Source organism: Topomyia yanbarensis, chromosome 1, assembly GCF_030247195.1.
Source record: "Topomyia yanbarensis strain Yona2022 chromosome 1, ASM3024719v1, whole genome shotgun sequence".
NCBI classification, from domain to species: domain Eukaryota; kingdom Metazoa; phylum Arthropoda; class Insecta; order Diptera; family Culicidae; genus Topomyia; species Topomyia yanbarensis.
This window is the reverse complement of record NC_080670.1, coordinates 154,743,805-154,769,067: the sequence shown is the minus strand read 5'-3', so window position 1 is coordinate 154,769,067 and position 25,263 is coordinate 154,743,805. Positions and strand designations below refer to the sequence as shown.

The 25,263-nt window shown below is 40.0% G+C and overlaps 1 long non-coding RNA gene across 1 annotated transcript; it reads left to right on the top strand.

The window, feature by feature from the left end:
• The first annotated feature begins 19,382 nt into the window (after positions 1–19,382).
• On the top strand, positions 19,383–21,897 carry LOC131678111 (uncharacterized). The gene is made up of 3 exons (XR_009303600.1): positions 19,383–19,562; positions 21,452–21,590; positions 21,696–21,897. It is a non-coding gene; the product is annotated as an uncharacterized LOC131678111 (long non-coding RNA).
• The last annotated feature ends 3,366 nt before the right edge of the window (positions 21,898–25,263 follow it).

The following is a 25,263-nucleotide window of genomic DNA, read 5'->3' as shown; positions in this document are numbered from 1 at the left end:
AGTTCCCCGTTGCTCCACGAGGTTTGCCAACTGTTGAGCGTCCTCTGACGACAAATACTAAAAAATTCGTTGAAGCAGATTGGTCTTTCGTATATGTCACCATTTAATGCGCCCGCCTTTGCTAATGAGTCGGCCTTTTCATTGCCCGGGATAGAACAATGAGAGGGAACCCAAACAAAGGTAATCTGATAAGATTTTTCAGATAACGTACACAAGGACTCCTGTATCATCCCCAGAAAATACGGGAGTTGCTTTTTTGGCTTCACCGCACGAAGAGCCTCGATAGAGCTGAGGCTGTCCGAAACGATGAAGTAGTGATCTGTGGGCAGAGTGTCGATGATCCCAAGGGTGTACTGAATTGCAGCTAACTCTGCGACGTAAACTGAAGCGGGATCATTGAGCTTGAATGAAGCGGTGATAGTATTGTTGAAGATACCGAAGCCAGTGGACCCATCGAGATTTGATCCGTCAGTGTAAAACATTTTGTCGCAGTCGACTTCTCGGAATTTATTATAAAATATATTGGGGATCACCTGCGGGCGTATATGGTCCGGGATTCCACGAATCTCTTCCTTCATGGATGTGTCGAAGAATACAGTAGAATCAGAAGTATCTAGGAAACGGACACGGTTGGGATTGTACGAAGAAGGATTGATGCTCTGTGCCATGTAGTCGAAGTACAAGGACATAAAACGGGTTTGAGAATTAAGCTCGACGAGCCTCTCGAAGTTTTGAATTACCAACGGGTTCAGAATGTCGCATCGGATGAGCAATCGATATGAGAGTTCCCAAAATCGATTTTTTAGCGGAAGAACGCCCGCCAGCACTTCGAGACTCATCGTATGGGTCGAGTGCATGCAACCCAAGGCAATGCGCAAGCAACGATACTGGATTCTCTCCAGTTTGATGAAGTGTATGTTCGCAGCGGAGCGGAAACAGAAACACCCGTACTCCATCACCGACAATATCGTTGTTTGGTATAACCTGATCAGGTCTCCTGGGTGAGCACCCCACCATGTTCCAGTTATTGTTCGGAGAAAATTGATCCTTTGTTGGCATTTCTGTTTCAGATACCTAATGTGACATCCCCAGGTACCTTTAGAGTCGAACCAGACCCCGAGATATTTAAATGTGAAAACCTGGTTGATCGTTGCACCCATTAATAGAAGCTGGAGTTGCGCCGGCTCACGCTTTCTAGAAAAAACAACCAACTCAGTTTTCTCCGTGGAGAACTCAATACCCAGCTGAAGAGCCCAAGCAGACAAATTGTCCAAGGTATTTTGTAATGGTCCTTGCAAGTCGGCAGCTTTGGGCCCTGTAACAGAGACCACGCCGTCGTCTGCAAGTTGCCTTAGCGTGCATGAATTGGCAAGACAATCGTCAATGTCATTCACGTAGAAATTGTAGAGCAGGGGACTTAGACATGAGCCCTGGGGAAGACCCATGTAGCTAAATCGCGATGTTGTGAAATCGCCATGCGAAAAGTGCATGTGCTTTTCAGACAACAGGTTTAGCAAAAAGTTATTTAAAATTGGTGAAAGACCATGCTGGTGCAGCTTCTCTGACAGAATGTTGATAGAAACTGAGTCAAAAGCCCCCTTAATATCCAAGAAGACTGATGCCATCTGCTCTTTGTTAGCATAGGCCATTTGGATTTCTGTAGAAAGCAACGCAAGGCAATCGTTCGTCCCTTTGCCTTTGCGGAAGCCAAATTGTGTATCTGACAGTAAGCCATTTGCTTCAACCCAATTGTCGAGGCGAAACAAGACCATTTTCTCGAATAACTTCCGAATACAGGACAGCATTGCAATCGGCCGATACGAGTTGTGGTCGGAGGCTGGTTTTCCTGGTTTTTGGATGGCGATGACCTTCACTTGCCTCCATTCATAAGGGACAATGTTACCCTCAAGAAACTTGTTAAATAAATTCAACAAGCGCCTTTTTGCAGTGTCAGGCAGATTCTTCAGCAAGTTGAATTTAATTCTGTCTAACCCTGGGGCGTTATTGTTGCACGATAAGAGAGCAAGTGAGAACTCCACCATCGAAAACGATGTTTCGTTCGCGGTATCGTGAGGAGACGCGGCGCGGCACGTTTTCTGTACCGGGACAGAGTCCGGACAGATCTTCTTGGCGAAAGCGAATATCCAACGGTTTGAATATTCTACGTTCTCGTTGGTACTATTACGGTTACGCATACGTCGAGCCGTACCCCAAAGAGTGCTCATCGCTGTTTCTCTCGTTAACCCGTCGACGAACCGGCGCCAATAACTGCGTTTTTTGGCTTTCATTAGACTCTTCATTCGCCTTTCTAACGACGCGTACTGTTGATAGCTAGCGGGTAACCCGTCTTCCCGGAAGGCCTTATATGCAGTGGACTTTTCCGCGTACAGCTCTGAGCACTCTTTATCCCACCACAGGGTGGGAGACCGTCCATGGGTATTCGCGCTGGGTACTGGTTTAGTCTGAGCTTGATTCGCACTGTCGAGAATCAAGCCAGCCAAAAACCTGTACTCTTCCTCCGGAGGAAGTTCTTGAGTGGATTCGATTTTAACGGATATCGCGGTCGCGTAACTCTTCCAATCAATGTTCCGTGTGAGGTCATACGAGACATTGATTGTTTCCGATGGTCTTGAACCGTTAGCAATTGAAATCACGATAGGCAAATGATCGCTACCGTGGGGATCAGGGATCACCTTCCACATGCAATCTAACTGTAGCGATGTCGAGCAAAGCGACAAATCCAACGCGCTTGCGCGTGCTGGTGGTGTAGGGATCCGCGTCATTTCTCCCGTGTTTAAGATGGTCATGTTGAAATTATCGCAAAGATCTTGGATTAATGTTGATCTATTATCATCATGAAGACAGCCCCATACCGTACCGTGCGAGTTAAAGTCTCCCAGAACTAGCCGCGGTGCCGGTAAGGATTCCGTGATATTACAAAGCGTTCGGTGCCCTACCGAGGCTCTAGGAGAATAGCACTTTTTGATCCCCAAAAGTACTCCTCCATAGGGGTTTTCTCGATCCAGCCGAATTATATTAAAGTCGTGGAAGTTGAGATTTATATCGGAAGTTAACCAAGTTTCACATAATGCGAAAGCATCACATTTTAAACTATTTAGTAAAAATTTAAAGGAATCGATTTTCGGGAGGATACTTCTGCTGTTCCACTGTAGAACAGTGATCGAATCGGTGACCTCGTTCGATGACTTAGCCATCGAAGGATACGATCGCTGCAAGGAGGGGCCATTTAGTAGTCAACTGCTTCAAAAATGTTTGCACTATAGGGAGAAAACGTATCAGAAGGCTTTTAAGAGGATCAGTAACATTGAAAGCTGTGAAAATTAAGTCCACTATGTCAGAAAATTTCATTAGTCCGCTACTGGACTGAGTATCTGTTTGAAAAAAGGGGACACTTGGGGTTTTGGATGTCCCTGGAAGTGGTGGGTACTCCTTGTTAGAATTAATATTTCCAAGTCCTGGAGCAAATTGCTTCGGCTTTTGTGCATCACTTCCGTTGGATTTATTGGTTGTAGATGGCGCACTCTGAGTGGACGACACCTTGGCACCCTTACGAGGCAATGTAGGGGAGGCTGGATTTCTCCTCTTCCTGGATTCCCCTGGGTTAACCAAAGATGTTCCCTCTCGTGGGTCGTCAGATTCTTGCTCAACGTTAGCCAAACCAGCATAGGGATTTTCGGACAGGACAGATGGCGAAGCATTCTTTAGCATTTCTGCATAAGAACGCCTTGAGCGTTCCTTAAGGGAGCGCTTAATTTTATCCCCGCGCTGCTTGTACGCAGGACATGATTTAAGAGCATGTGAAGGGCCCCCGCAGCAAATACACTTTTCAGTTTCTTTGTCGCAAGAGTCATCCTCATGCTCTCCTTCGCATTTGCCGCATCGTTTCTTATTTCCACAATATGTGGCTGTGTGGCCCAACTGCTTGCAATTGCTGCAGTTCATGACCCGCGGTACGAACAGGCGAACTGGTAGGCGAACCTTGTCAAGGAGGATGTAGTTGGGAAGAGAGGACCCGGCGAATGTCACCCGAATCGAGCCTGATAGAGAGTAGGCAGTCTTACCTCCCTCGGTGTTTGCGGTATACAATTGTTTGCATTCTAAGATCTTAATCTGTTCAAGAGAGGGGTCCTTAAAGCAGCCAACCCCGTGCTCCAACAGTTCTTCGCATTTCAGGCCCGGTTCGGACACTACCCCATCGATTTCACAGGCCACACAAGGCACGTATGCTTTAAATTCCCGCGTAAAGCGCTCACAGCAAGCAATCGCGTTTGCCTGGCCGAGATCACTCACTAGAACACGTATCTTGTTTGCCCGAACACGTGTTATCTGAGTTACGGCCGGGTAATTAGCAGTCAGATCTCGAGAAAGTTTTAATATATTAACCGGTTTCTCTCCGGTCCGAAAATATACCACCCATGGCCCAGAGGAACCTTCTGGGTACTGCTTTATACGGGGAGCAATGCGAGTATTAGGGGGATCAGGGACTTCCATGATTACATCAGATGGTATTTCGCCCTCGGCCATTTAAGCACGAGGGCAGAGCGTTATATAAACGGGAATGTGTCTTATTATTTGATTACAAGGTAGAGTAAAAGTAGGGAAAAGGAAAGAAAGGAAACGAGGAAAAAAAATAAAGCAAAACTTATCTGTAAACAACGTCGATTGTTCCGCACCAGCGAAAACAATGTACTGGATTTACTGCCGGCACCAGCAGAATGGTAGCTAACGAACGAACAAAGGATGACCTTGAATCACTGAATTTACACACCGAACACCACTGTGAAATATAACGATCCGTTCCGTTCAAAGGTTGGGAGACGTATGTATGATGTGTTATTGTTATTGAGTTCTTATACCCATCGAGTTTTTCGATCTGTAGATTAACACGACGAAATTTTTTTTTAAAATATTTATTGGTGATACAAAGAGTATTAGTATAATTATTAAAATTCTATATAATATTGCCACAATAGGACTTTTTCATCTCCGGAGACGCCTTGTAATAAGGCTTGTGTTATCCATCAATTCCCCAGGTATTTATTGAATTTTTTTTATAATTTTTTCTGGAGCTTTAAAGGTCACAAATCCAATTTTCGCTTCAAAAGAAAAAAAACTCGTCGTCCCCTGGGGAATGATGTGAAGACAAACTTGTAAAATTTTAGAACAATTGGTCCAGTAAATTCTGAGTTTGAGGTGCCTCCGAAGATTTACTGTTATTCGTTCAGTTTCCAATGCAATAAAAATTTAGAACAATGTTGTTCAAAAATTGCATTAAAAACGATCTTTTTACATCAAAAATACTTTACGCCACCTTGATGGGATAAAGCAAATTGTCTATTTGTAAATGTCCCTTCCAACGTGATAACAAAAAGTCCTCTCTTTATTGCCCGGAATTGAGAACTGCTACGACGGCGCCGGTGGTTGAGTGGTAAGCGTGACCGCCACTCACTCCAGTTGGTCTGGGTTCAATGCCAGCCGAGGTCGTCGAGATTTCTCTGAGGTGAAAAAATCAGTGGTCGCGCCTTCCTTCGGAAGGGAAGTAAAGCCATTGGTTTCCCGGTCCATGATTTGATGGGTTGATATCTAGTCCAGATAGTGGGAGTCACCTCTCTGGCGCCGGTGTTTGGCCTCGTAGCGGAAATAGGCCAACGGAAAATAACTAGAACTAGACGAAGAAGAAGAAGATGCCATGGAATCCAAACCTAAGTATGTAAAATAGTCTTGAAGATAGAGCATTCAGAGACTTCCGTATTATCTTCAAAAAAAGAGAAGCACACACACATACTTCACTTAACAACGAGAAAAGTGGTTTTAATAAGAGTCGAACTTCAAGCAATCTTTTGGGCGTGACCTGAGTAACATTTCCGTCTGAAGCCAACCGCTGACAGGTCCTCTCATTACATCAGATAGGTACGTTGTGTTTTTTAAAACCTGAAAAACATTTTACTTTATGCAATTTACTTTCTTCCTTGGTGGTCATTAAAATTTACGATTAAGATGCTAACCGGACTGCTCCGTTTTGGCTGACAATGTTACTTCTTGCACGGATCATCCGCACCCGAGGTTGGATTGCATGCAGTTGCGCTGCTAATTAAGGTTGATGATTAAGTTATCCAGCTTTCGTTAATTTCTTTTGCAAAAAATTACGTTGTTGAAAGGTTGCTGCTGTTGAGTTCGCCGGTTTGTTTAATTGGAAACTTACTTTGTAGTAGCATCATATTGTTAGTTACAATGTTGTCGGAGTTTTTCAAGTATATGTATTCGCTTTTCCAATAGTTTAAGTCATAAAAAATCATTGCGGCTGGTGGCTGAATACTCAAACTCTCTGCGAACAATGAACATTGCGCGAGTGCGGGCTACAACTGTCCGTTCAATAAGTCCGAAAAAGAATCTAGAGCATCGCAGCAGGCATGCTTCTCACAATAGTCGCTTTGTTCCAGCCGTAGAACAATACCGCACTCTGGGGAGGATTCTTCTCTCGACTTTGCAAATACTTTCAGGGCTAATAATGAACTAGCCGATCCGAAAAAAAACCCATACACAAAACCCTTTCTCAGGTAGCAGTTGAGGGTACACTTGACAGGACCTCCTGCCAGGATGCTACGTGAATTGTGAAGATCCTCACCCTGTCGCGAGATTGAATTTCTGTGAAACAGTGAAATCGACTTGACTCGGCTCTCGCGCAGAAGCCAGCTCCTCCCGATCCTTCCAGTCTACTTGATTCCACTTCCATGAGACCTAACAAAGCGGCAAAGGTCGGCACCGCCTGAAATTCGAACCTGCGTGAAATGAGGATCCCCAGGACTGCTTGCGTCTGCGCCGAATCGGCCCAGGATTGTCATGAAAATCACACACAATCGAGGAATGTTAATTTATGCCAAGCCAGTCGCTCCGCCAGGATCGGAGGGAAAATAATGCGCAGCACAATGCAATGCCAACCAGCGAGCGATGTGATTGAATTTGATGTGAATTCCAACATCTGTGCCTGCATGTGTGTGAGTGTGTATGTATAGATTTTGTTTTTGATAGATCCCCTCCCTGCGCTGCGATGATTTTATTCCAAGTACATAACCATTCGGCCCGTCGAGGGTCACCCTCTGCTATGGTGTAGCTTTTGGATAGAAACCCTGAGCGGATCGAATATTTGCACATATGGCCAAACAATGAGGCTCCGTCGCCGTCATTCAGCGGAACGCTTCTCCGAAAGGATTTGTGATATTGGAGGAATTGTTGTGCGTCCATTCTTTTGGAACGGTTTGGTTCTAGGTTTTATTGGATTTTGGGTTGTGTTTCATGGGAATGACCTTGATTATCATTTTTTCGTTTCTTTGTATTTGAGACGATTCGACGGTCGAGATTGAACATATAGTCATATTCATATCTGCACGCTAACAATCTTCTAATTTCGAGTTCATTATCTGTTTCGTCATATGAATTTCAAAGTTTTGGCTGCAGTTGCAAATGCCCAACCAAATCATATAATTACGTACATATTTATAGCCAAAGAAGCGGTTTAATGTCAATCGTTACTAAGACTTTAGAAACTGTGTACATCTTGATCTAGGAACGCTGTAGGAGAAATACTTGTGTTAGATATTTTTTCTTTTATTGCTAACTTTAAGTTTAGTTAACCGAAAAGAAATAGATTTTGGGTATTGGAAACGAAAAAATCGGCTAAACCGGTAAAACATTTTTTTTACCTAAAATTTTTATTGATTCGCATATTTTCACATTTCTGTACATTATTTTTCATGTTAAGTGATAGAGTCGTTGCTCTCTATCTTTCTTTTACATTTTCTTTCTTTGATTACTGTTTTACTATTTGAATAATATGGCTTTTGGTTTCATAAATGATGCACAGTTTGGAGTATGCACCAGTAAACTCTGTAAATAGAAATTAAATAAAAATTACGAGTAGTATTTATTTCGCAATCACATTGGACTTGGTTTAGTATCATTTCATGTTTTACTAACAAATATATCTATCTTGAGTATTCCCGATGTGATTTGGCAGCTTATTTCTGCATCGTGATGTGAAAAGTGTGCATGTCTTCATGCTGTCTTACTAGGGTTCGCAGTACCGACCCTTTTTGGCGAGAACCGGTACTACGGTACTGAAGCTCTCAGTACCGGTAGTACCGGTAAAGTACCGGTACTCGAGTATTTTTTTAAATTCGAAAAAAGTGTCAAAGTGAAATTGAATGTTCAAACCGAAAACCTTATTCTCAGATGATTAATTTGTGCTGATCAAAAAAGCATGTTTATTGTCTTTAATTGCTTCGGAATGGCATGACTCATTTCACAGAAGATATTTTTTTTCAGACCTGATTTCCCCACAAATGTGTTCGCTCAACGATTTATTTAGAAGATATTTAATATAATTAAGTCATCTTGCAGTCATTTTTTAACAGGTCCACCTAGAGAGTCCACATATTTTTCATGAAAATATTGTATGGTACCGAAAATACCGGTACTGGCTTTTGTTCAGTACCGGTATTACGGTTCCAAAAATGGGTAGGTATTCCCGGGATTTTCGGTACCGGTATTACCGGTACCACAACCCAATGTCTTACTCGCTTATTGGAACAACGTTCCGTGATTTGACAAACAAGTGCTTCGAAAATAAAAGATGAAGCTTTTTTTTTCTGAATATCCGAATTCTTCAGCATTTATTGACAGTGATGTTCAACGAAAGTTTGAACAGGTTCTAGCACAACAAAAACGTTTTTGATTTGCTATATACTCTTAGAAAAAATAAAAATTACATTTGACGTAAACAACGTATTTTTACATGTAATTAAATGTAAATTTATGTGAAATAGGACGCCCGCTTCTTTTATGTGCATCTGGCAAAATGTAAAGTTACAAGATTTGTTTTGCTGTGTGGGTTTATCTAGGTCAAATTTGTCAACGATATCAAACAGCATCTCTACGCTTTGGACCTTGAACAGTTTATGAAACCACTGGAGCACTAATTCCACCTCATCTTACAAATCTGCGTTTATTTGCTTTCCTTTCTAATTTATTATTAGTGTAGCACACTTCAGTATCACTCTTAGATGGAAACTTGAAAAAAAATTCAATGTAGCGGCTTCTTTTTATCTATTGATAGAGTTCTATAAGAAAATTAAGCATCGCCGCTAGCTGTCAAATGTGAGTTGGTAGTTTGTTATTAATAAAAATGTATCAATTAGTTCACTTTCTACATACGTCTTCCCAAGCCGGTCGTACTAAACGAATATTCAAGACGTCTATTGAATTATTAAACAAAAGGGATTATTGCAAAGAACTGTTATTTCTATTCCTACAGCGAGGATGGAACATGAATGAACCTCATGGCGATATGTGCGCCTAGAATCAATTTTATATCGATTGATTTCAAAGGTGGCAAAGCTCGGCGAATTGGAAATTTGAATGGAAGAAAATATGTGGCTTTTCCACAGTTGGATGTCGACTCTGACCAGTTTCGTCACATCAGGAATGTCGTATTGCTCACAATCAAGCTCTAAACGAAGCTAAACGGGACAATGTTATTGCGTACTATATTATATTTCGTAATTTCTAAACTAAACACTAGTTATCGTAACATTAAAATTTGTTATTTGCATTTTTGGACCTAACATCGCGATCAAGATGGCTGTCGTATGACATCAGAAGAATTCGAAACGTTAAACCCAATTTGTCATGCACAGTCAAATGGTGTACTTGACTATTACATTTCCAATTTCAACACAAAGCACATTATTTCTTATGGATTGCACATTTTTTAGCTTTAGATCTATGAGAAGAGAAGAACTCCGAAAAATAACAAAAAAAAATGCAATAAAAATGAATAACAAATACTTATTTCTTTATTTTATCACCATTGTGAGAAATGAAGTGTGTGATGCTTTACTTTACTTGATCTCCTAAAATATCAACGTTCACCCATATACGACGTTTGGCAACTATAGTCTCGATGTTAAAATGTTCAGATTGAACATATGAAAGCCGTACTATTAAAAATACCCAATAAATATGAAATTTAGCGCTTTGTTTACGAAAGCCTAGGTGGCTCATGACGGAATACAAAAATTTTTTGGCTGATCAAGCCAACTTTCTGGACGGTAAACTCGACATACTTCAGCTTTCCCCATTGTCTAAAGCACTCTTCATTCTCAAACAACGTCATGCATCTGTGAAGGCCAGATTACCACATGTTACTTTTGTCAAGAAAAACGTCACACAATATTTCTTTACTTCTAACCTTCAAACGTACTTTTGTCGTGACTAACGACTTACCTTTTAATATCGGTGCCCCTTTTCAAAATTTCGGAAGAAAAATGAGGTAAGGTTTTGAACGCTTTTATCTTTTGTTGTACTGAATGGATTTAATCAATTTCTTCGGCATTTTGTCGAAAATATTTGTACTAATGTTGTATTAAATTTTGGAATATGTAGGACAGTCATTATCAACGGAAAAAGTGTTTTGAAAAATCTTTCGAAAACGACTCGGAAAAGTGAAAATTTTCAGCCAATCCCGCACAGAGCCGTCAATATGGTGCACCAACCGAACAATAAAATGATTAAAAGTTTCAAATATAGGTCCACTACATGTTTGTTCCTATGATTATTCGTATTGGGTTGCTTGACGAGAGTAGTTGGTGGGGGAAATCCGGCATATTCGTTTTGGTTATGCCATTAGAAGCCGGACGGAAAGGAAAGGCTTATGCACGGCACGAGAACGAGCGAGAAAGCGATTGTAGTGCATATTAGCGAAAGCGTACATTTTGAACCTTAATAACTTTTCTTCTACTAAACGGATTGCTCGTCTTGTTTCATAAATCGGAAGGAAAACGTTCGACGCATGCTACCGATACGTTGTTTGCTATATAAAATTTGTTTAAATAGTTCAAAAACTACTTTAAATGAGAATCAACGTTAATGATAAAACCTATAAATAGGGGTGTTGCCGCTTTCCTCAAAGAAAGACGTGTGTAAGACGCAGTACATAACGGACGTGCGTGCTAGGTCGTGAGAAGCTGCATCGGACGACCAATCAAACTGGCTACCACCGGAGAGAAGAAGAAAAACGTTGGTGGAGGTGGTGGCGGTGAGAAGGCCAAAAAGCCAAAGGCTGCTGCTAAGAAACGCAGTCACTGAAAATGCGGTAGCAACTGCCACTAAAAATGCCACCAAAACATCGAAGGCTGCAGCGAACAAGCCGAAGGCTTCAAAGCCAAAGAAGGCCGCCAAACCTGCCAAGAAAGCTGCCCGAAGAAGATAAGTAAATTCACGCGTCTCCAATGTTGCCAACAGTCTTTTTTCAGGACTAACAAAATACTTGTAAAGAATTAGTGGTGCTTATTTTCCGTTAGCGCTGTTAATTGTAGATGGATTTGTGTCATAGTTATATGGGTCACTCCACGCGAAGTGATCAAAAAAACAAACTTGAAATCGACCTTCACGGATTTGAATCAAATTTGGAGGAATTGTTCATCTTGGGCCAATATATAAAAACCCAAATTTTTGTGTCAATTGAACCACCCCTCGGGTCATGGGAGCACCCCCCGTTTTGGCAAATTGACAAGACCCTTGATTTTCTTTTGATCATATCTCCGGTTCTATTTACTCTAGAATCAAACCGCAATATTGAAGGCTTTTGAAGAAAATTAGTCAAGGAGTCTACAAAAAATATTATGTTTTGCCGGCAGTGCTGCCAACTATGCAATTTTTTCAGTTAAATATTAAAAGTTAATTTTTCTCTCAATACATATATTTTAATTTTGAAAATTTTAATGCCATCGCGTTCCTCAGACATTTTTACATAAAAAACACTTATCATCCCAATATAATATGAGCGTATCCTGAGATATACCGTTTTGAAGGGAAAAAATCCCACTTTCTCATATAAAAATCCATTTTTATTGGCCAAAATTAAGAAAATCTTCAAACGATCATAAAAATCGACTCTGACCTGCTAGAAGCAAACCAAAAACGTAGTTTTTCATCATTTCTCGTCTACTTCCCAAAAAATTATGTTTGAACACAGAATAATCAAGTTGTTTTTTTAGTGTTGTGCGCTTGCGATTTTATATGGGAAATTGCGGTTTTTTCTATTCAAAACGGTGTATCTCAGGATGCGCTCATATTATATTGAGATGATAAGTGTTTTTTATGTAGAAATGTCTGAGGAACGCGATGGCATTAAAATTTTCAAAATTAAAATATATTTTTTGAAAGAAAAATTAACTTTTAATATTTAACTGTAAAAATCGCATAGTTGGCAGCACTGCCGGCAAAAAAATAATATTTTTTCTAGACTCCTTGAACAATTTTCTTCAAAATCCAACTTGCGGTTTGATTCTAGAGTAAATAGAACCGGAGATATGATCAAAAGAAAATCAAGGGTTTTGGCAATTTGCCAAAACGGGGGGTGCTCCCATGACCCGAGGGGTGGTTCAATTGTTACAAAAAATTGGATTTTTATATATTGGCCCTGGATGAACAATTCCTCCAAATTTGGTTCAAATCCGCGAAGGTCGATTACACGTGCCTTGATCACTTCGCATGGAATGACCCATATGCAAATAGTCCTTAAGATGAATATATAATGGAAAAAAAAATTATTAGGAAGTTCCTTTTATTAATTTGTATAATTAAAAATATTTATCATATAAGAAAATATTTTTCAAATTAATCTACAAACCCGAAGGTTTTTGCAAATCCTTCCAAGAAAATCAGTGAATGTGGCAACTCTATTACTAAGCGAAAGCTACACCAAAACGAGTGATGAAAATATTTTCATTTATCGCACATAAGGATGGCCTTCCATCTGCACCGAAAAGTTAATAAATAGGAACGCCTTGATGCAAAGCGTGCTCATTCGGTATGAGCTACGAAAGGGAATTGTTCGTATGTGTGTACGCAGTAGCAACATATCGTCGGCAAGGTTTGAATCGTTTCAAAAGATTCTCGTCTTGTATCACCATAGTTATCTACAAACCGTCCTTATTAGGACGAATGCAAAATGGAAAAGATAGGTTGGTATTTATATGACATAACAGGGGTGTCGTGACCACACTTCGAAGTTATTTCAAATCTTGCAAAGCATGAATGAAATGACGAATTTTCAGTTTAACACGACAATAACTTTGCCATTTGTAGAACAATTTTATATTTTTAGTTATCATACAATAACTGTTATCTCTTCCAAACAACTTAACCCTCTGCTGCCAACCCCGTGGTTTTCCGGGGTTAAGGAGAATCATTGTAAAATGTCCAATACACGATTTTATGTTGTTACCGCCACTAAAACCACTTCAAAACACTCCCACAAGTACATTGTCTACTTGTTGAAATCATATGAAATTATTGACCTGTATTCAATCCGGAGAACTCGGGAATAAAATTGTTTTACTGAATAGATTAACGAACGGGATCCCCAGGAAAATTTCGCTGAGCCCGGTGAATCGAACTTAATGCGTAAAATTTAGCCATTTGAAAGAGATACAAGCAGAATTTTAAGAATATGATCATCGCGGTTATGTCCCGGACATTACCCGCTCCTAGTTTTTCGCTAAGCGTGATTCATTTCTGTACGCCAGGAAGATGATTCCAATGGTTGTTTCGAATGATTTAAACATTGATCTTTCAAAGCAAGAAAATATAAAATTTGTTCATTTCATGAATGAATGTCTCAATGAGCTTAGAATCTAGCACATCCCCAGACGCCAACAACAAACGTTCTTTTCAGAACCGCCATCATTATTATAAAGAATAACTTGAAACATTCCCACATATTTCATTGAGTATCATTCGATTTGAATTACAAGTCAAACGAGTAGTCACGACACTCCGGTTATGTCCTAGACATTACCCACTCATCTTTTATCTTGCCAATGGCTTTTACAATATGTCTCTTTTTAGAATTCTTAGATTGAAATACGAGTCTTCTCTGCCATATTCTGCTTTATCATTTTAAATGCTATTGCCTTAGGGTGTCCGGGATTTTGTTTTTTTTTTTTGGAATTTCACTGGGTCACAATATCCGCAATTGGAAGAATGAAGGATGTTGAATAATAGAATTATTTTCTAGTAAATAAATTTTACGTAAATTATGCTTTGCAATTTTTTCAAAAAATTAAGGTGCTGCGAAATCGCATGCGCCATTCGCATATCCCCTGTATTCAAACGCCTACTAATAAAGTCACAATATCTACATTTTGTGATGGACGTCAGTGCATTTGGTTTACATTCCAGAGAAACTGTTTTTATATTTACTATATAAACTATTATTGATAGTAGTGTTTTTTACAGTTTCCACATCTTTCGACGAAAAGTTTTCCCAAAAAAATTACAATAATAACGTAGATAACAAAGGATTTTACCGCCGCGCAATGATGCAGTGATTTAACATCGAATGCCACTGTTTCCAACGTCGGAATAATTTTTTACCCTCCGTCTATTTTAACTTGAAATTTGCTTTTAAAATGTTTTTTGCTTCCGTATTGCACCATAACGTTGCACAGTGGAACCACTCCATACAAAGTTGTGACAAAATTATAAAAATTGGTATATATGGCTAAAAATTGCATTCATTACTAATTCTGGGTCACTGAATTCATTTCAGCTCTCTTCGGCTTATTTTTGTTTCGGTTATTTGAAAACGGTGGTCGTTAAGGGTTATGATACACGTCAATAATAGTAGCCAATCAATTAAATTTCCAAAAATATGATTATAAATTCATTTGTTACAAAAATGTGCAAACCTGTTCAACTTGAAACTACACAAAATTCTGAGTCAGATTAATAATAATAATTACCTTACAATTTTTGAAATTGTTTCCCCAAGGATCAATCCATCTCAAAAATTGTAAGGCGTCTAAATATAAATATCACTGATATTATATTTAATTTCTCAATTGCTTTTTCTTAATGCAGCACAAACGTAAATGGTTTCCAAACGAAAGGCTTGAATCTATAGCTTACCAAAATCAATGAACTCAAAATTGCTCCGATCGGCCATGTAGTTCTTGAGATATAGCGATATGAATTTCTAAGATTCTAAAACTTTGCGTGAATTTAAAAAAAAAATCTTCGACCTGACTTGCTTCAAAGACATGTTAAAAATTTATTCGATTATTGTAAAATTTTGAGATAAGCTTGTTCAACCTCAGTAAAAAATAAAATAAATATTTGCAAAAGAATTCAAAACAATTGACGTTTGGGGGTTGTGTTACACGTCGTGCTCCTGTGCATTAGACTGTGCTGTAACACATTGTAAAATTTCTGTACTGTTTCAGTAAAAATAATGGCTTTGTATGGTTTGTATGGTGTACTCCAAAGTGAATTTTGGCAGTTGGCTTTAAGCCCTAATTCTAAGTTAGTCGAAAACTATGTCGCTACCGTTTATGTGTTGTATTAAATGATGGTTTTTCGTATTATCTTATTCGATGAAAAAGCGGTCTTGCTTTATTCAAAATCAAATAAAATGATAAAATAATTTGGAGAAAATTTTCGAACAAACCGTGACATTCATAGCACAAATAATTTTTTTGCAATAGAATTTATTTCTACTATTTTTACTACTAGTGATGTGATCTGTAATGTTTCGTCGAGTGTATATTCTCCAAACAGTTCGACAGTTCGCTTTATGATCATTTAAAGATAATTTAGTAGTAGCAAACCTAAAGAAGAGAAGATTGATATATAAAGTAAACCATTACACGAGAATGTCGAAACGACGGATAAACGATTAGTACATTAAATACGTTGGATCTTTTATTTATTAACAGATTAAGGCCGAAGTGGCCTGTGCCGTATACAAAAGATTCCTCCATTCCACTCGGTCCATGGCTGCGCGTCGCCAGCCACGCAGTCTGCGAAGGGTCCGCAAATCGTCTTCCACCTGGTCGATCCATCGTGCTCGCTGCGCGCCACGTCTTCTTGTACCGGTCGGATTGCAATTGAGAACCGTTTTCACCGGGCTATTGTCCGACATTCTGGCTACGTGCCCGGCCCACCGTAGTCGTCCGATTTTCGCGGTATGACAGATGGGCGGCTCCCCCAACAGCTGATGCAACTCATGGTTCATTCGCCGTCTCCATGTGCCGTCTTCCATCTGCACTCCACCGTAGATGGTACGCAGCACTTTCCGTTCGAAGACACCAAGTGCGCGTTGGTCCTCCACGAGCATGGTCCAGGTCTCGTGCCCGTAGAGAACTACCGGTCTAATCAGCGTCTTGTAGATGGTCAACTTCGTACGACGACGAATTCTGCTCGACCGAAGTGCGGAGGCCAAAGTAAGCACGATTTCCTGCCACGATGCGTCTACGAATCTCTCTGCTGGTATCATTGTCGACGGTCACCAGTGAGCCCAAGTACACGAACTCCTCAACCACCTCGATTTCGTCGCCATCAATGCAAACTCGAAGCGGGCGGTTCTCATTCTCTTCTCGTGCACCTCTTCCTATCATGTACTTTGTCTTCGACGTGTTGATGGCAAGTCCGACACGCTTGGCTTCTCTTTTTAGTCTGATGTAGGCTTCCTCCATCTTCTCAAAGTTTCGTGCAATAATATCAACGTCATCGGCGAAGCCAAGTAGCTGAACGGACTGTGTCGATCCCTGCTCTTCTTATTACACCTTCCAGCGCGATGTTGAATAACAGATACGAGAGACCATCACCTTGCCGTAACCCTCTGCGTGATTCGAAGGGACTCGAGAGCGTCCCTGAGACACGTACTACGCACATCACCCGATCCATCGTCGCCTTCACTAATCGCGTCAGTTTGTCCGGGAATCCGTACTCGTGCATAATCTGCCATAGCTGATCTCGATCGATAGTGTCGTATGCGGCTTTGAAGTCGATGAACAAATGATGTGTGGGCACATTGTACTCGCGGCATTTCTGCAGTACTTGACGAAGAGCGAACACCTGGTCCGTGGTAGATCGTTCGCTCATGAAACCCGCCTGGTACTGCCCCACGAACTCTCTCGCAATTGGTGATAGTCTACGGCATAGTATTTGGGAGAGTACCTTGTAGGCGGCGTTCAGCAGGGTGATTGCTCGGTAATTACAGCAATCCAGCTTGTCGCCCTTTTTGTAGATAGGACACACGACACCTTCCATCCACTCCTCCGGTAAAATCTCCTCCTCCCAAATCTTGGTAATCACCCATTGCAGCGCTTTAGCCAGTGGCTCGCCACCGTGTTTTAGTAGCTCGCTTGGTATTTGGTCAACCCCAGCGGCTTTATTATTTTTGAGCCGGCTAATCTCCTCCTGGATTTCTTGGAGATCCGGAGCCGGTAGTGTAATGTCTTCCGCGCGTGCTCCCAGGTGCGTTACTGTGCCATCCTCGTCGTCTGCTGCGTTGGATCTAGGCCAAGTAAATTGCTTGATTTCTTCACTCAGCGGAACTAAATAGGTAATAGGCCCTTTCGAGAATTATTCTGATGGTAATTACATGTGTGATAGTAGTTCAACACATCCCATTGAAGTTAGTAGGAATATTATTGGCTGGTTTCCGCCAGAAATCTGACTCAAAAGATACAACGGATCCCTAGTCGGAGTCAGTTGTTTCATTCGAGTTGGTATTTCGACGAAAGTCATTCTGAACTCTCATTCAAATTCCAGTTGGGTATGATTGGGAGTTTTTTATTCTTTTTTCACCCTTATTAACCCATTCATGCCCATGTTGTTTGTGGACAACAACATTTTTAAACAGCTATAACTTTTGATTGAGGCAAGATTTGCTTACAAAAACAAGTAAGGCTAATGATTGTGACTATTGTCTTTCATTTGAGTAATAACAGTTACTAGGATCAGCTCTAGAAGCGAAGTTATTGCAATAAGTCTGATTAGATTCCGATGGAGCAGTGCTGCCAGGAACAGTTTACGTTGACGACGGAAAATTATTTTTTCATATATCTTCGTTATGGTGCAATTATATTGAAAACTGATAAAACTTACCAATTTAGACTGCATTTGGCTACGTTTTCCATACAATTAGACTATTGTAAAAAATCTTGGAGAATTGTATTGAGCATTGGAAGGTAAAAATTAAGCAGCTTCTAACACTACAAGGGAAGTACCTATCTTTATGAAAATAGACTTTTCGTGTTTCTTAATCTCACCATTTTCAAGGAAAAATAGTTTTGAAACCCTACATGCACTAGAAAAAAGTTGGGCATGAAAGGGTTAATCAAGCCGGGGAACTGGAAGATGATCTTTGAGGAGTATTGAGATTGAATCAGGTGCGCGATATAGTCGCAATTATTAAACATTTTTTAGTGAAAATGGTACCGAAGTTTCAGTTTTTAAGCTTTGTAGGTCGAGTGTTTATATGTAGCAAGCTATGCTTGCATACCATTAGTTGTTAAATATATAGCAGAGTAATCAATCTTTTCCGCAAACGCGCTACTAAAAAGATAAATAAAGGATCGTCTACCCTATATGAGCAAAATACTCCTTCATGCTTAGAAACCACGAAAAAAAAATTGTTAACGAAATGTCAGAAAACTTACATCAACCAAAATTAAATGCCCCCTTTCTGTTTATGCTAGGAAGAAAGTAGGTATATCCACTTTCTAGTTATATCAGTTTTGCAACCCTTTAAGACGTTGGCTTGAGATAATAGCAAAATAAAGACCCCTTTCTATATTCCCTGTGATTCAAGGTATAGCAAGCTCAATAAAGCAAAAACTTATTTATGTAAAAACTTCGGTTGCATAAACCAGTAGTACCAATACTACAATATTACATTCCTGCTCATGAAGCCCGATCTTCAAGTGACAGCGCCTGTACGCTGACAAAGGTAACTCCGCAACGTCAGAAACTCATGAAGGGTACCAATTAGATCAGATGAGTGTCCGAGAGGTGTAACGGTATTTCCCACCCGGAAACTAGTGCGCATGCCAGGAAATGGGACGAACGGTTTCGTCGCACCGGTTGCCTCGAGAGACAAACGACGAAACGTGACTTTTCTGGCGCACGCGTACCTACCCTTCGAAAGCGGAAATTCAAATTAAAGGACTTCAACTTGCGAAGCCATTGGGAACCCCACCCGGAGCGGGATTCATTCATATCTGGATTCTTAGATCAGAAGGTGTAGCATAATTTTCTTTTCACTTTTTGAGCGATCCACGCGCATTCGGTGGCACACGACTCTGAGCTCTGTGGCAAGCGGTGGACGAACGGCAAACAACGCGACAAGGATTTTTCCAACATCAGCTCTTCGGCTCGTGTTCGCTGCTGCTGCGGGATGTGTGACGAATGAAACGTGAAAGAATGAGGGAGATGAAGCAGGGGCAGATGTTTTTTGGTCGTTCCGAACACACAGGGCCGTCGAAAATTGATCATAGTTTTGTTTGCCATGGAAATACTCAGGTGTTTCGTTTGACCAGCCGTGCCCTGAGTGCTGTCCAGTGTGGTGCTTTTTGATTTAATTTTGATCTCTTTGCCACTTTGTGATCAAGTCTGCAACAAAGTTTCCTTCAGTAACGACTAATTGAGGCCCATCGCAATATTCGTTGTACTCCACTATACTTGTTTCATGTTTTGTAAGCTCTGCAGTAATTATTAGCAATTTCTAATCGTCTCATTTTTTCCACACTTTTTGACAAAGCGAGTTCTTTTCGATACCATCAGACTGACGATTCTGATCAAACGATTTTTGGTGGTGGTGGTATTGTTTATCTAATTGAAAAAATGTTTTTGATTCTCGAAACGTGTCATTTCGGCAATAATGCTGACGCGGTTAGCTTCTTAGGCAATAACTTAACAAGGTGGTCTTCCAGCGCTCAAAAGAGAATCATAACAATCATAATGATTAGTATAATGAAGGATATGTCCATTGTCCAACCAACGGGAACACAAAAATGCTTCAATGCAAAAAGCACTGCCGGTCAATAGGAACGAAGCTGAAGAGGATTACATTGTAGTCTAAATGTATAGTTAAGGTGATTTTTTGAGATAAAAAATACTTTACGAAGTTGACGGACGCAAACCTGAAATAAAAAAAAATCGATTCATCAGAGATTATACCCTCTTCGGGAGTAACCATACGTCTTTTCTGCTTAACGTCTGATAGCTGATGTTTTATTAAAAATCTTGTTTGGCCTCTCTTTAAAGTGATTCAATAATTATTCACTGACTTTGCTAAAACGAATCAACAATCAAGTCTTTCATGAACACAATCTTCCGAGAGTACCTTTTTCGCGAACTACTGGGATAGAATTTTACAATAGCATTTACCCTACAAACAATCATAAAACAATAAATATTATAGTTATTACTGTTTCAACAGTGTTCGATGCCAAGTTCTCACAGTAGATTTACAATAAAATTTCATGTAACAATAAATTTCACTGTTCAGCAAAAAACTGATACAGTGCATTCACATTAAATTTTACTGTTTTCAATAAAAAATGTATGTATGCATGGAGTATTTCACTGTTAAAGTCTATTTTACATTGAAATTTACTGTAAAAACGTTAAAGTTTATTGTTTTTGTATTGTAGCATAACACTAAAATTTACTGTAAATTATTGTACAATTACTGTACTGTCACAGTGAAAATCATGGTTTTGTTACTGTACATTTATGTTCGGGTAGTCACGCGAGGGCAGGCATAAAGTCCTCTATGCACCTCACATTGGAACCTTAACCGCTGCACATAGGGTTAGAGATTTATCTAATCCGAAAAAGAGGCGAATTGTCATATTTTTTAAACCTCTATAGTCAAAATGAATAAAGCAGGTATTAGTTGAGGAATTTGCGTATTAACTTCGTCTCATCAGAATCTGACACAAACTTAATGACAGGACTAAAAGTTAGCGCCGAATTGACACTATTACAAAAAACAGGGAAGCAACTTGCGTTCCCGAGCATGTCAAGCGTGTTGTCCCGCAAGAAAAAGGATAGGAGTACATTTTAAGCTGATAAGAACTAGTGAAATCTAAACATTTGGTTTGTGCAAAATTCTCAAATGGGAAACATTTTTGAAAAGACCAAATTTTTGTGCATAAGGACACAAGACCTAATATGAAGTATGGTTTTTTAGTGTTTCGGATTCTCCACGTTAGTAACTAACACCAAATGTGTCACTTAACCTAAGGCAATTATTATAGGCGCAACGTTAGGTTGTGGTCGTGATTTAGTTATTACAACAATGACGTATCTAGTATTTTTGATAAGAAGTGATAACGCTTGGTTCAAATGACGCACATTTCGACATAATTTTAGTTCACACATGAAACTCGCATCTTCAAAAAATCTTCAAAATGTGTGACACTCTATATGTCCTTTAATCCAGATCAGGATATAGAAACACCCTCAAGGATGACAATTCAAGTGACAGTTTTAAAATTTATCTATATATCCTGAACAATTTGAATACTTTCCTCAATCGGGGAAAACTGACAATATATATTAGATTTCCATATTTCAGCAACAATTCATCGTGAGCATCCAGTTTTGTGACACCATTGTCTGGAATAGGATTAGGTGCCTCATATAAGAAAGTCCTCTCAAAATACCAGAAAGAAAAAAAATCCACTCCAAAGGATCCCTGCCGTGTTCATACCAAGGTAGGTACTTTTCTTTTTTGCCCCAGATTCATTAACATTTTTCGCTCCTTGATGGTTGTTCTCGTTCTTGAATTTCAATTAACGATCTCTCCGGTCGACGAACAGGGCCAGCGTGAGCACAAAGTGTCCTCGGCAAGGAATCACTTTCTGTTTTCTTGGGAACATTAACTTGGATCGGAACGGAAAAAGAAGCAGCACTTTTACGACAGAGATTCCTTCTCTCCTTCCACTTCCACTCCGAGATAACCAACGGTTCGGAGGGATTCGGTACCTTCACGGAGTAGCTTTAATTTTCTTACGAGCATAAATAATAATAAAAGGACGACCGACGTCTTCCAAGGACAATAGCCAGCTTCTTATTCCTTCGAATTTCGAATCGATCAATAGCCGATCACCTAGCGAAACGTGCGACGATCATGAATCAACCGAGTGTGAACGGGTCCACAATCGTCGATGCGAAGTGGAAAACGAAAAGGGAATGCGGATTCGTCGGGATCCCAATAATGCAGCGAGCTTCGATTTAAGACTGCATAGAGAATCGAAAGCCGTAGATGGGTCAGAGGGAGCAGGCAGCAGGCGGACGAGCGGGATTTTATTATTATCGTTCCACGGCTATCCTCGCTAGCTTCTCGTGTGACGCTCCCGGGGCTGACATTGTGCAAAATCCTGAAAAACGTGTATTATTTCGTTTTCACTGTTGATTTAGGGAGCAGGATTCCATTTGCTCCCAACAATAGTTTTATGATGTGATGCCAGGAGGAATGTACGCTATGGGTTGATCTTTTGAAAGCGCCTAAAATAATGTGGACTCAGAAGAAGAATAAAAAGATCGTCTTTCGTCGAGTTCCGATCGGAGATATGCAGCATTCAGGAGTTTTTATCAGGGCCATTCCAAGGCAGTGTCCGATTAAAGTGAGGGGCGCTGAATTTGGAAGCATCTTAAAGAGTAATTGAAGGATAGTACAATACATTGAAATCGTGCCAGTAAATTTTGTAAAAATGTACTAAAAATCCTTTATCAAACAAACATATCTCTTCTGTCGTGTACGATCCCTTTTTTGTTGGCATGTTTTCCATTATAGTTTTTCATGAGATTATGAAAAATTATAATGGAAAACAAATAAAATCTCTAGTTATCTCAATTTTATGCAGTATATCGCCATTATAAATGAAAAAACCTATTTAATTCACCTAGCAGTAAGATAAGACATACTTGCACCATTACTTTGTGCATTCATTACTTTTTTCACAATTAATGAAACAAATGAACAAAGATAATAAAATTAAATGAAATAAATACCTTGAGTGTCGTGACCACACTTCGACCTGTTAACTGAAATCTAATGATATTTAACGGAGCAGCAGACACGCCTTTTCTCGGAAAAATTCGCGAATGTATTCACAGATGAGGCACTAACTATTGAGCAAATCGAACTCGCGGCTAGCAGAGCTCCACTTGTGGGTCACACTCTGGGAGCTATCGATTTTAATGCAACGATGATTACCAGAGCTTCCACTCGACTTAAGTCATCTTTCAATCCGGGACCCGACGGGCTCCCCTCCGCGATACTGAAAAGGCACATCGAAGTTTTGGTTGCTCCGCTTCTTCAGATCTTTAGAGCATCTATTACTAGAGGTATTTTTCCATCTTGCTGGAAATCAGCGAACATGTTCCCAGTTCATAAAAAGGGCAATAAGCGAGACGTCGATAATTACCGTGGGATAACTTCATTGAGCGCTGTCTCGAAGTTGTTCGAGCTGGTGATTATGGAACCTCTTCAGGCTCACTGCAAGCAGTACCTAAGTGACGATCAACATGGCGGTCAGCTGCATCTAACCTGTTATGCTTAACATCCTACATAACAGGGAGTATGGAACGTCGCGCTCAAACTGACGTCGTTTACACCGACTTATCCGCGCTTTTGATAAGCTAAACCACGATATCACAATAGCAAAAATGGAGATATTTGGAATAAATGGTAGTGTTTTGCAGTGGTTTCGATCTTACCTCACAGACCGAGAGATAGCGGTTGTCATAGGAGATTGCCAGGGCCCTATATTCACTTCTACGTCAGGAATACCTCAAGGGAGCCACTTGGGACCGTTAATGTTTCTGATATACTTCAATCATGTACATCTAATTCTGCAGACTCCCCGATTGTCCTTCGCGGATAATCTGAAGATTTTTCGCATAATTTGTACAATTGAAGATTACAGATTTCTCCAACAGCAGCTTCAAGCCTTTGCTGACTGGTGTACCTGTAAACCTGAAGAAGTGCTCGGTAATATCGTTTTTACGGAAAAAGGATTCGATCTATTTCAAGTACCGTCTTCTAGAAACAGAAATCGAACGCGTCAGTCACGTGAAGGACCTGGGAGCAGGGTTGCCAAAATTAAATCTGTATTTTTGTCCTTAAAAATCTTTTCATCTGTATTTATTCTTCGAAAAATCTGTGTCGATATCTGTATCGAATCAGTTGAGTCGTTTAACTTGGATTTTGCTGGATTATCTATCGAAGATATTAATTCCTGTGGTTTAAATCAGTCAAGCAAGGACCTGTCTACGTCTTCATAAAAAACACTACAAATCGTTCTGATATTTTAAATCCAGAAACTTGAACTTTACCGATGTGCACAATGGAAAAATAAATTTCTTCTTCATGTAAATACTTTTGTTGATATATAATGTAATATACATTAGGTCGACCCATGTAGCTATCGAATTTTCGGACAAAAAATTGAGAATTAACAAAGTCACAGAGCATTACAATTAACGTTTCTGGAAATAGACTTCAGCCAGGCGTTTACGGGGTGCTAACCTGAGTGTATTACAAACCTTTACCTTTTAGAATGTACGACTACTCTGAAAAGCAAAAATATATTTTAATATAGAGGGCTAAGCTGAGAGAGACACAGAGGATGTATTACTGAAACAGAAAAAAATATTTCTAAAAATAGTTTTTGTAGCATCATTTCTCAAAAATCTGTATATCTGTACATACACTCAAAAATTTGTATATCTGCACATACAGATTCTTGGTCTGAAAATGGCTGAAAAATCTGTATAAATGCAGATTATTCTGTATTTTTGATAACCCTGCCTGGGAGTGATTCTGGATTCTGAACTTACGTTCAAACAACACGTCTCTTACGCAGTCGGTAAAGCGTCTCGAGCGCTAGGATGCATCTTCAGGATAGCCAAAAATTTTACAGATGTTTATTGTCTCAAATCGCTGTACTGCGCTTTATCCCGATCAATCCTAGAATATTGCCCTGAAGTGTGGAGCCCAAACCACAATAACGGCGTTAAGAGAATTGAAAGCGTACAGCGTCGCTTTTTACGTTTCGCGCTCCGTAGATTGCCGTGGAGAGGTCCTGTCCGATTACCTAGCTATGAAAACCGGTGTCAGCTGATTCAACTGGAACCCCTTTATGTTCGAAGAAATACAGCAAGAGCTTTGTTCATCGCCGACACTTTGCAAGGTCATATAGATGCCCCAGCTATATTAGAACAAATTAATATAAACGTCGCACCACGAACATTACGCAACAACATTATGCTTCGATTACCGTTCAGACGCACTAATTATAGTATGCGTGGAGCCATCACTGGTCTACAAAGGATTTTCAACCAGGTTGCTCCAGCTTTCGATTTCAACGTGTCTAAACAAAC